Raw genomic sequence first — 10,750 nt, 5'->3', positions numbered from 1 at the left:
TTCCTATTTTGTTCTTCACTGTGATTATTTTTGTCTTTATGCGAGAAGTGTTTTAATTTAAAGCACACACAGGAAACATTAAGAGTAAGTTATACACTGTACACAGTAACGTTAGGAACTTGAACATGCGGTTTTTCAGTGAGCAAAGTAACATGCAAAATGCCTGATAAACGAATCAATTCGATGTTTAAAACTTTAAAAATAAAACGGCAAGATTACTTGTGTTGGAGATGTTCAGCTAACTGTAGCAAATGGCTCTTTCTGCTATTTTAAACGATAACCTTAGACGATTTCTGTTGTTTAAAAGCTCATTGCTGTAGGTAAGTTCTGATAGATGCTGCTTATTTTGCAAGCCTGTTTTAATAGCTTTATTCTGTTTAGTAACCAAGCCAGCTTCACTTTAAGTTTAAGATAAACCAACGTTAGATGTTGTTGTAAAAAAGTTTGGAGTCAAAATATATTTTAAAGTTGTATGATTGTCTTCTTTTTTAATATGATGTCTATCCATGTTTGTGTTTACAGAGGTCATGTACCATGTGGTCGACCTTGCTGACGCTGAAGAGGTTTCTGTGTAAAAATGATGTAAGTTAAGTTTAATCTTTTAATTTAATATTGTTTTAATTCATGCCCATGTCATGCTGGCTACCAGTCAAATATCGCATACAATTAAAAATACTATTAATCACCAATAAAACCTTAAAAGGCCCAGCACCTTCGTATCTTAGAGAATTAATATCAGAATACAATCCAACACGTACACTGCGGTCGCAAAATTCTGGTCTCTTAATTTTCCCTAGAATATCAAAAGTGTCTAAGCTCTGAAATGATTTGCCAACTGGTATCTGTGAATCAGACACAGTCAATCACTTTAAATCTAAAGGGACACTTCACCCATTTGTATTAAGCTTTGTATCTTTAGAACCCCAGTCATGTTTTTGAATGGTCATGCATCATTTCCTGAGACAGGAGAAATACATTGTCATGGGTCCATTGTTGCACTTCCTTCTTTCAATGATGTAAAAAATTATAATTTTGCATCATTGAAAGAAGGAAGTCCAATATCTTTGTTGAGGTGGTGAGACTACAAACACCCCTTTTTTAGTCAAATAGGCACCAAATTCGAAATGTATGTTACATTTCCACTACAAATATAAGACACTTTCAATAAAGATTAATGTTTCTACAGGTGAAATGCTCCATTAAAGGATAATTCTGGTATTTAACACTTTGAGTCTTATTTCTGGTTTGTTTTGGATGAATTACAGTGATGGACACTGTAATTTTGACAATGGGTCGTGTCTTTTTTTGACTCGTTTAGAAGCGTCTCTTCACTGCTTCAGAGTGGAAGTCAAGGGTCATGCACAAACATGTCATTAAAACAACACTTAACCTTCATTTTCAAAACTGTCCCTTACGAATATTAACCATGGTTTTATTGTGGTAAAAGTGTAGTAACCATGTTTTTTTTGGTCAATTGATTACTATGAGCAAAACCATGGTTTTACTACACTAACCATGGTTTAACTATGGTTTTTGAAAACCATGGTTGTCAAAACCATTGTTATTTTGTGGTAGCTATGGTTTTACTACAGTAACCATGGTTTTTTTGGTCTTAACTGTAGTAAAACCATGGTTAATTTTCGTAAGGGGTGCTACTCACCGAGTGGTTCTTGGTGTTCGTTGATGATTAAAAACAAGTAGTGTAGCGAAATACAGTTTCTGTGGTGTTTTATTTGGCATTTTGTAAAATTCCATTGACTTCTCTTGGAAGACTCATTGCTCGCTGATATATCACTCTGCCGCCGGAAATGGAAAAGGGTCTGTTTACATCTGGTTGTAGTTTTTTCGCTCGGTTTCTCTCAAAAGGCTAGCATGAGCAGAGCAACTGTGCCCTCGGAGTAGGGCACAAATTTTTCCCATATTTGATGGCTCAGTGACCAGCCTTAGGTTTGAATTTGAGCTCGATTGTGACTGTCTATACGCTAGACACCAAGTTCCGTTCAGCATCCTTGTTAGGCAAAGTGGTTGTCGCCATCAAGTGGTCAAGAGTGTGCTAACGCTTCAGACTCAAATATAGAGCGGAAGTATATACGTGGTTGTGAGGTGTCTGAAAAAATAGATCCACTATAGCAAATAACACGGATTGAAATCATACATTGCTCTGATATATTTGTTTTTAATCATCAACGAACACCACAAACCACTCTGTGAGTAGCACAGTTTTGAAAATGAACGTTAAGTGTTGTTTTAATGACATGTTTGTGCATGGCCCTTGACTTCCATTCTGAAGCAGTCAAGAGACGCTTCTAAACAAGTTAAAAAGTCAAGACACGACCCATTGTCAAAATTTCAGTGACCATCACTGTAGTTCATCCAAAACAAACCAGAAATGAGACTCAAAGTGTTTAATACCGGAATTATTCTTTAAGACTTTTTTTCTTTAACAAAGCATTCACATAATTTGTCTAGTAAATTATACTTATCTCGCAAAAGTTAGCTTGTACGGAACAAAGCATTCACATAACTCGTCTGGGTAATTTACTAATGCCGCAATAGCTAGCCTGTCTGGAACCGAGCAGATATTAAAACACAACACTGTGTGACACTGCATTACATGTGAATGGCCCCTACGCTAATAGGATTTTGTTTCTCTCTCCCTGTCTCGTCCTCAAACCCGAGGACATTGAGACAAACAGACCAGTTCTGGCTGCCGTGGAGGTCAACACACCACTGATCTACTGGCTGCCCTTCAACGTGATGCCCAGCCGATGCCTGACCACCGACGGAACTAGGGCTGCACGATAAGTCGCATGTGTTTGTCAGGCGCATCTCCTCAGTAATGCCGGTTCCTTGATTAGTATTAAATCGCCATCAGCTGTTTTCAGATGTAGCAGCTTTAACTACACAGAGCCGTAGTTCACTGACAATCGGGGCAATTTCGCATTAATTATCGCGGACGTATCGGCTGCGATATGTATGCGATATGGCCCAGCTTGTCAGGGAACTACGGCTCTGTAGTTAAAGCTGCTCCATCTGAAAACAGCTGATGGCGATTTAATACTAATCAAGGAACCGGCATTACTGAGGAGATGCGCCTGACAAACACATGCGATTTATCGTGCAGCCCTAGACGGAACCCGTTAAATCTCCTTATCCGTTTACATCCCATATATATATATATATATATATATATATATGTGTATATCTTTTCCTCCTAGGACTTTTTGTTCCTCCCTGAGGTTTTTCTCCTAGGGTTTTTTTAACCCCGGGGAGTCAAGCAACATTGGCTTAACTTAGCACCCTCTTGTATACGAGACATTATTAATTTGCTCACTTGTAAAGTTTATTCATAGCCGCTGTATTTTGCTACTTATATTGTCTGTCGATTTTTCTGTTTCCCCTGCTTCTTTTAATGTAAAGCTGCTTTGAAACAACTACAAATTGTGAAAAGCGCTATATAAATAAAATTGAAATTGAAATGTCTCTTTCCTGTTTTACAGATGCAGTGAGGGAGTGATTCCCCAACATCGAGGTGGCAGAGATCCGGGACCTTCTACGGAGGAAGTGCAACAATGCCAGTTACAAGGCCTCCAGTAGTTCAAATCAGAGCTAGATGTGCATATAGTACAAGTTGTTCGCAATTGTTCTCTTCCCGGCATTTCAAAGAAAGTCGACTGTTTAAGGTTCCCCATTTTGCCAATATCTGTTTTGTGTGTTACTTTTGTGTCATTAATAAAGATCCTTTTTTGAAATGCAGTTTGTAATCTGTTTGTGTGCATTTGAACTGAATTGTTATATTATACACTTGTAGTGTAACAGCAATATTCATGCTTAAGTATAACAAAATGGGGATAAAAGTACAGATGAAATATACTTAAAATATAAAAAATACACTATTATAATATTGCACTGAAAGTACGTGTCTATGATGTTTAGGTTGTAATTGAAATTCACTTTAAAAACATTATTATTGTCATAGTGGGACACTTTAAAAGCACTAAAAATAGTTAGGAAGTGCATTTGTAGAGCACTTGAAATATTACAGAGGCATACTAAATTAACATAGTTTATACTAATTATAAGTATGATAGCAGTATGCACAAAATGTACTTAAACACAACTATAATTTGTGCTGCAATGGCTTTTTAAGTGTATTTCCATTAAAATTGCAATACAATGCAATTGTACTGTAAGTGTGCTTAATTACTCATAAATCTTGATTTTCAGGAGTGTATTTTAGTGCACTTGAAGTTTAAAAAAAGTTGTTCCATTTTAGCATACTATTTACACTTGAAGTGTAATCAAATAGGTGTTAAGTTGAAGTTAATACATAATTGAGTACACTTAACTATACTTGGATTTGACGAAAATAGTACAAAATCTAGAAAATATACTTAGTACACTTTTTTAAAGTATATTTTTAATAGAATTTTTTTTCACCTGGGATGCAAATGAGCTGATCTCTGCACTAAATGCCAGTGCCGGTTGGATAGTGCAGATTAAGGGGCGGTATTATCCCCTTCTGACATCACAAGAGGAGCAGAATTTCAATGTCAAAGCATTTTTGCAGCGATTTTTGTGTGAGCATATCAGTGAACACCCCTGACCACTTGGTGAGTTTCAGGTCTTTGTAAACGAAAGTTTATTGCATTTTAGGAAGGATTGTTCCAGTGCACCTATGCAGCCATTGTGGGGGTGGGGGGTGATACCACAGAAACGGAAAATTCTCGTGCCAGCAGCATATGTCCAAATTTAAATCAAAACCGTTCTATTTCATCATAAACAATCTAAAAACAGGGCTTTAAAGGCGGAGTCCATGATGTTTGAAAGCCAATGTTGATATTTGAAATCACCTAAACAAACACGCCCCTACCCCAATAGAATCTGGACCTTCTGTTGATAGACCCGCCCCACACATACGCAACTCGGCATTTGATTTGATTTGATTGGCTATAAGTGTGTTTTGGTAGTCGGCCCGTCTCCTTTTCCAACGCGTTTTTCAAACACCGTGGACTCCGCCTTTAAGTGTAAAATACCGAACTTGTCCTTTAACTACAAAATCAGTGCACAAAATAGTACATTTACTAAGTGTACTTAAAGTGTGTTTTAGTGTACTTTTTTGCTTACTCTAAACACCCCTTGACCTCACTAATTTTCAAACCCTGGTTGTGATCATGCCTAGCCTTGGTCTTGTTTTGGTCTCAGGCCCTTAAAGTCCTGTGGCTGGTTGCATAAACTTCTAAGACTAATCTTAAAAGTTAATCATGTATTTTTTTTCTTCATGACTTATCGTAACTGTTTTAAGTATGTTACATAAAAAGGAGACGTGTAGGATTAATTTAAATCTAAATAGTAAGACTGATTAGCACAAGCTAATTGCTGGTTGGTGAAACTAATTCTTAAGACACAGTCTTAACTTCATTGCTATGTTTATGCAACCCGCCCCTGGTGTTGTGTTGGTCTCAAACCTTTTTGGTTGTATTCCCTCATGGCAAACCAAACCAAATTTCTTTTGGCAGACCAAACTCAAATCAGGGCTCTTGGTTTTGGTTGGATATACCCTTAAGGAAATGAAGCATGGTTTTACTACAGTTAAAACAAAAACAAAACATGGTCACTGTATAGTAAAACCATGGTAACCACAAAATAGCCATGTTTTTGAGAACCATGGTTTTTAAAAACCATAGTTAAACCATGCCCTGGTGAAAAAAATGAAACGACATAATTCCTATGCTGTTTCATGCTGGTTTGGTGCTGTTTTAGCTGGTGGTCACCTGCATACCAGCAACAAAACACAACATATGCTGGTATGCTGGTTTTCCAGCAGGGTGGTTACTGTAGTAAAACCATGGTATGGCTAATAGTAATCAATACACCGTAGCATTCTCACAGATCTCTGCACTTTCTTTTACGTGGTATTCTCACGGATTGGTTACTCAACTGTTTTGTCCTATTTTCTTACCATTGTCAATAGGCTTTATGCCCAGCTGCACTACTTTCTGAACTTTAGCCAGCTCATTGTTTCCTGTCTGCCAGTATTGGACAAACGGATTAATCCAGGTGTGCCTGATTATTGTTGTTGTGACTACTGAGGTCAGGCACACTTGGATTAATTAGTTCGTCCAAGTTCAGGAAGTAGTGCAGCTGGGCATAAAGCCAATTCAGTTTAGGGTTAGATTTACATAAAATGACATCCCAAACCAAACCCAACTCTAACCCCAACACCAGGTGACAATTGTTTAAAGTTTAGAAAATATAAAAGAATACATCAGAAACAAATGTATAAACCAATAGTTAAAGTGACATACTAACGCAAACACCAAATCTAACCCTAAACCGAAGTGACAATGGTTTGAAAATAGGAAAAAGCAGTTGAGTAACCAATCCGTGAGAATCCCACGTAATTTTCTGAGATCATGTTGAAAAAAACAAACATGGTTACTACACTTTTACCACAAAAAAACATGGTTAATAAAAAGAGTGGCCTCAAGGAAACTCAACCACTGTTTCACACAAGGTTGTGAACAAAACAGAGCCAGAATTTAGCCAGAAATGCTCAATGTAAGCCAGTTTTGGCCCAGAACATGTTGCTATCTGGAAACCCTTCAATGTCTTGTTTTAGTCTCGACTCACTCTGGTCTTGGTCTTAACTTGGTCCTGGTTTAGTTGATCTTGACTACAACACTTCAACCCACTGACTAGCAGATTTTAAGAGAATATGTAGCTTTGCATGTGCCTAACTGACATCAGAGTTTTAAGGTTATGTGTTTTTGCGATGAGGTTCCTGTGAAATCAAGTGTAAAGTAAAGGACTTGTTACGTCAAATCCAAAAAAAGCAGTAAACTTTTATGCCTGTCAAAGTACCTTGACTCTACAAGCTGTTAAAGTGCTTCCTTTCTTGTTTTCCATCCCTGTGTTTCTCTCTTCTCTATGTTTCACTCTCACAGGAACTGTACAGTAACATGTTTCAATATGATTAGAGTAATGCAACCTGACCTTTTCATTGTTGTGGTGGGCACCGGGCGACACGAAGCGGAAGGTGTCCAAATATAATATTTAATTCATAAACAAACACGCTCAGGGGGTCTGTCATACACCTCTGACGGGGACAGAAAGAGGAAAAATACCTTCATTCCACGAAATCACTGAAATTGCAAGTAAATGTCAGATTTTAACATTCAAGGACTTAAAAGGAAAAAAAGAAAAAACGAGGAGGAGGATGATTTGAATAATGTTTCTGTCAGCTGCTAGCCATCTCCTTCACCACATGTCCCCAGGGAAAAATCTGCTACGATTTACTACAGCAGCGCCGCGTACACCGGCCGCCCTTCTTGTCAGCGAGAGAACTTTTTACTGGGTCAGATTTCACAGCCCACATCGATTTATACCTCTCTGTTTCTTTTTATCTTTTTTTTATTCTTGGTGATATAAAGTTTCCTTGTACAATGATATTACAGGGGGTGTAGCATGGAAAACGAATGGGAAGGTCTTATCCAGGAGGCGTTGCCGCTGTTTTTGGGCAGTGCGCGTATTGAATATTGCTCAATTACTGTATTATAGAGTTTTGAGCACATGATAGCCGAAATTGATATTTAAAAAAAGTTTTGCTTAGGGCATGCTGGGAATCGGAGTTGAGAGAAAGGGGAAAGCATTTAATAATCAGTGGCAGCTCATGACTGCTCATCCGAGGGGCACAAATTCAAAATATGTGTTCGGAGTGCCATGTGTGTTGCTCGTGTCAAAATCTCTGTTTTCCCGTACATTTACTCATGTAAAGCTGCTTTGAAACAATTAACAATTGTGAAAAGCACTATATAAATAAATTGAAAAATTTGTGTTTGTTGCATCATGTGAACCATGTCCATGATGTGTTTTGTCAAAATAAGTGCCTGCTGCACACGCGTCAAAACTGTTTAGGATAAAAGAGACGCTCACGTTCACAAAATACTCACAAAACACTCACTTAAAGGATAATTCCGGTAATTAACACTTTGAGTCTCATTTCTGGTTTGTTTTGGATGAACTACAGTGATGGACACTGAAATTTTGACAATGGGTCGTGTCTTGACTTTTTGACTCGTTTAGAAGCGTCTCTTGACTGCTTCAGAATGGAAGTCAATGGCCACGCACAAACATGTCATTAAAACAACACTTAACGTTCATTTTCAAAACTGGGCTACTCACCGAGTGGTTTGTGTTTGTTGATGATTAAAAACAATTATATCGTCGCAAAGTATGATTTCAATCCGTGTTATTTGCTATTAAATAAAAAGTGTTAAATACCAGAATTATCCTTTAACAGTAATCTCTGATTACGCATGAGATTATGCGAGTATCTAGCAAACGCGAGCATCTTTTTATCATAAACCCTTTAGATGCGTCTGCAGCAGGCACTTATTTTGACAAGACACGTGATGCACATAGGATCCCTCGAGGCGCAAAACACATATTTTGAAATTACGAACCACACACATGACGGGCTACATACATATTGTGACGAACTTTGCATTGAGCGCCCTCGAAAAAAAGAAGTCAATGGCCCCCAAGTTAATGATATCTGTTAACTTGATTCGATATATGTGACCTCACCTTAACCGCCTGAAACACATTACATAAGTGATCCTGCAACACAGAATATTACGCTTTAAAGAGTTTGTGCAGTCAAAATTGACAATTGTGTCCTTATTTACTCCCCAAGCATGTATAATTGACTTTTTCATGATTTTCAAAATTTCCAACATTGTGGGTTTTTTTTAGCCTGATAGCACATGTTCATCCAAACTATGCTATTGGAGCAGCTGAGCTCAATTTGTAATGAGAATTTAACAAACGGGTTTTGTTCCAAATTAGGGTCATGCAACATGAAACACAGCACTGCTGGAAGTCGACTTTTTCAACCTGTGTTTACCGGGGCCGACTGAAGTCTCTAAATGGCTGTGCCAATCGCCGATTTTCCTGCAGTAATTAAAAACAATGAGAGTGCAAAAGGTATTCGACTCGGGGATAAATTTGCACGGCGCTAATTAAGTCTCCAATATCTTTCTGTGGCTCATTTCCACATACAGTTAGTTGGTTAACAGCTGTTGCGCAGTGACAATTAGATATCTTGGTAGCGCTTTTGGCAGATACTGTATGCATGATAAAGGACAAAAGCAGAATGAACAGAGTGTTCAGTTTTCGGTACTGTATGTCACAGAAGGCTGAAGGCTTTAAATATATCTGATACAGTACAAACCTTCAACGGCGGTATCAGTCAGGACCCGGATCCTTTCAGATAGGAAATGAGAGCTCAGGGGGAATTTTTCCATAGATCGCCTGAGATCACATCACCTCCGCAAGGATAAAAACAGATCAAATCGAGGGAATGTTGCTGAAAACAAACCCACAACAGAGAAGATATTATTGTTCGGGGTTGTCATCTATTCTGCAATGTTTACTTTGCAAGTCCTTGATTTTATGAGGAGGCTGTTGTGTAAGGGCCATCTAATAAAGACTTGGTGCCTTATCAACATGAAAGGAATTTACTCAACTTGAACTTGAGATAAAATCAGTGCTTGTGCAACTATACAGAGAATGGCCACGGAAAGGCAAGGCATTCCGCTCATAGTTACCCAGGTGCAACTGTGTAATACATTGCCCAACAAGAGGCACGTCCTTCGAAATATTCTCAGTACAGATTCCTTCTGTTGATGCAACACCTATCCCAATGTGACCTCCTTCGTAAAATGATTAAAATAATAAAACAGCTTGACATTTTCAATTTAACAAATGTGGCATTAGTGGTGTTTCCTAAGGTAAGCGTCACGCTTACTAATATCCTCAGGCGTGATGATTTGAACAGACTTCTCTCCATAAGTATTATAATTCAGTCTAGTACTATGTGTGCATTTTCATTTGGTGAAAGAAGATTACCTTCAAATCATAGCTACAGCATATCAAAAAGTACATTGAGCTATTACTGTGTAAAATAATGTATACAATGTTAACTAGATCGGCTGCCAAACCTTCCTTCACATGTCGGTGAATGCCGTCTCCTCTCGTCTTTAAAAACCAAAACATTTGTTATTTTCAATGTGTTTAGCCACTAGCCAGACCATTAAACAAACTGGAAGTTAAACGGACACTCCAATTTTTTTTTGAAAATATGCTCATTTTCCAGCTCCCTTAGAGTTAAACATTTTAATCTTACCTTTTTGAAATCCATTCAGCCGATCTCTGGCGCTAGCACTTTTAGCATAGCTTAGTACAATCCATTGAATCTGATTAGACCATTAGCATTGCGCTAAGATTTTTTAAAACTTGACTCTCCTGTAGTAACATCGTGTACTAAGACTGATAGAAAATTTAAATGTATTACGCACTGCCTGAAAATAGTCCCCTGCTATTGAAAGATACTAAGGGGACTATTTCCGGCTGCTGCGTAATATCATTGCGCCTCCTGCAGCCATGTTACGGCAGCAATGTCCTTGATTATTACGCCAGAATAAGAGTATAGTTCCTAGGCCATATCTGCCTAAAAAAATCACAACATTTAATTTTCTTAGTACACAATGTAACTACAGAAGAGTCAAGTTTTAATTAGGAAAAATATCAAAACTCCTTGTTTTTTTTTGTGCAATGCTAATGGTCTAATCAGATTTAATGGATTATGCTAAGCTATGCTAAAAGTGCTAGCGCCAGACTCTGAGATCAGCAGAATGGATTCGAAAACGGTAAAAATCAAATGTTTAACTCTAGGGAAGCTGGAAAA

General features: G+C 37.9%; 1 long non-coding RNA gene across 1 annotated transcript; it reads left to right on the top strand.

The window, feature by feature from the left end:
- The first annotated feature begins 998 nt into the window (after positions 1-998).
- On the top strand, positions 999-3,756 carry LOC141281416 (uncharacterized). Its single transcript, XR_012335721.1, has 2 exons — positions 999-2,836; positions 3,501-3,756. It is a non-coding gene; the product is annotated as an uncharacterized lncRNA (long non-coding RNA).
- The last annotated feature ends 6,994 nt before the right edge of the window (positions 3,757-10,750 follow it).

Source organism: Paramisgurnus dabryanus, chromosome 22 (assembly GCF_030506205.2).
Source record: "Paramisgurnus dabryanus chromosome 22, PD_genome_1.1, whole genome shotgun sequence".
Lineage (NCBI taxonomy): Eukaryota > Metazoa > Chordata > Actinopteri > Cypriniformes > Cobitidae > Paramisgurnus > Paramisgurnus dabryanus.
The sequence above is the reverse complement of the archived record's forward strand: the minus strand, read 5'-3'. Positions and strand labels throughout refer to the sequence as shown.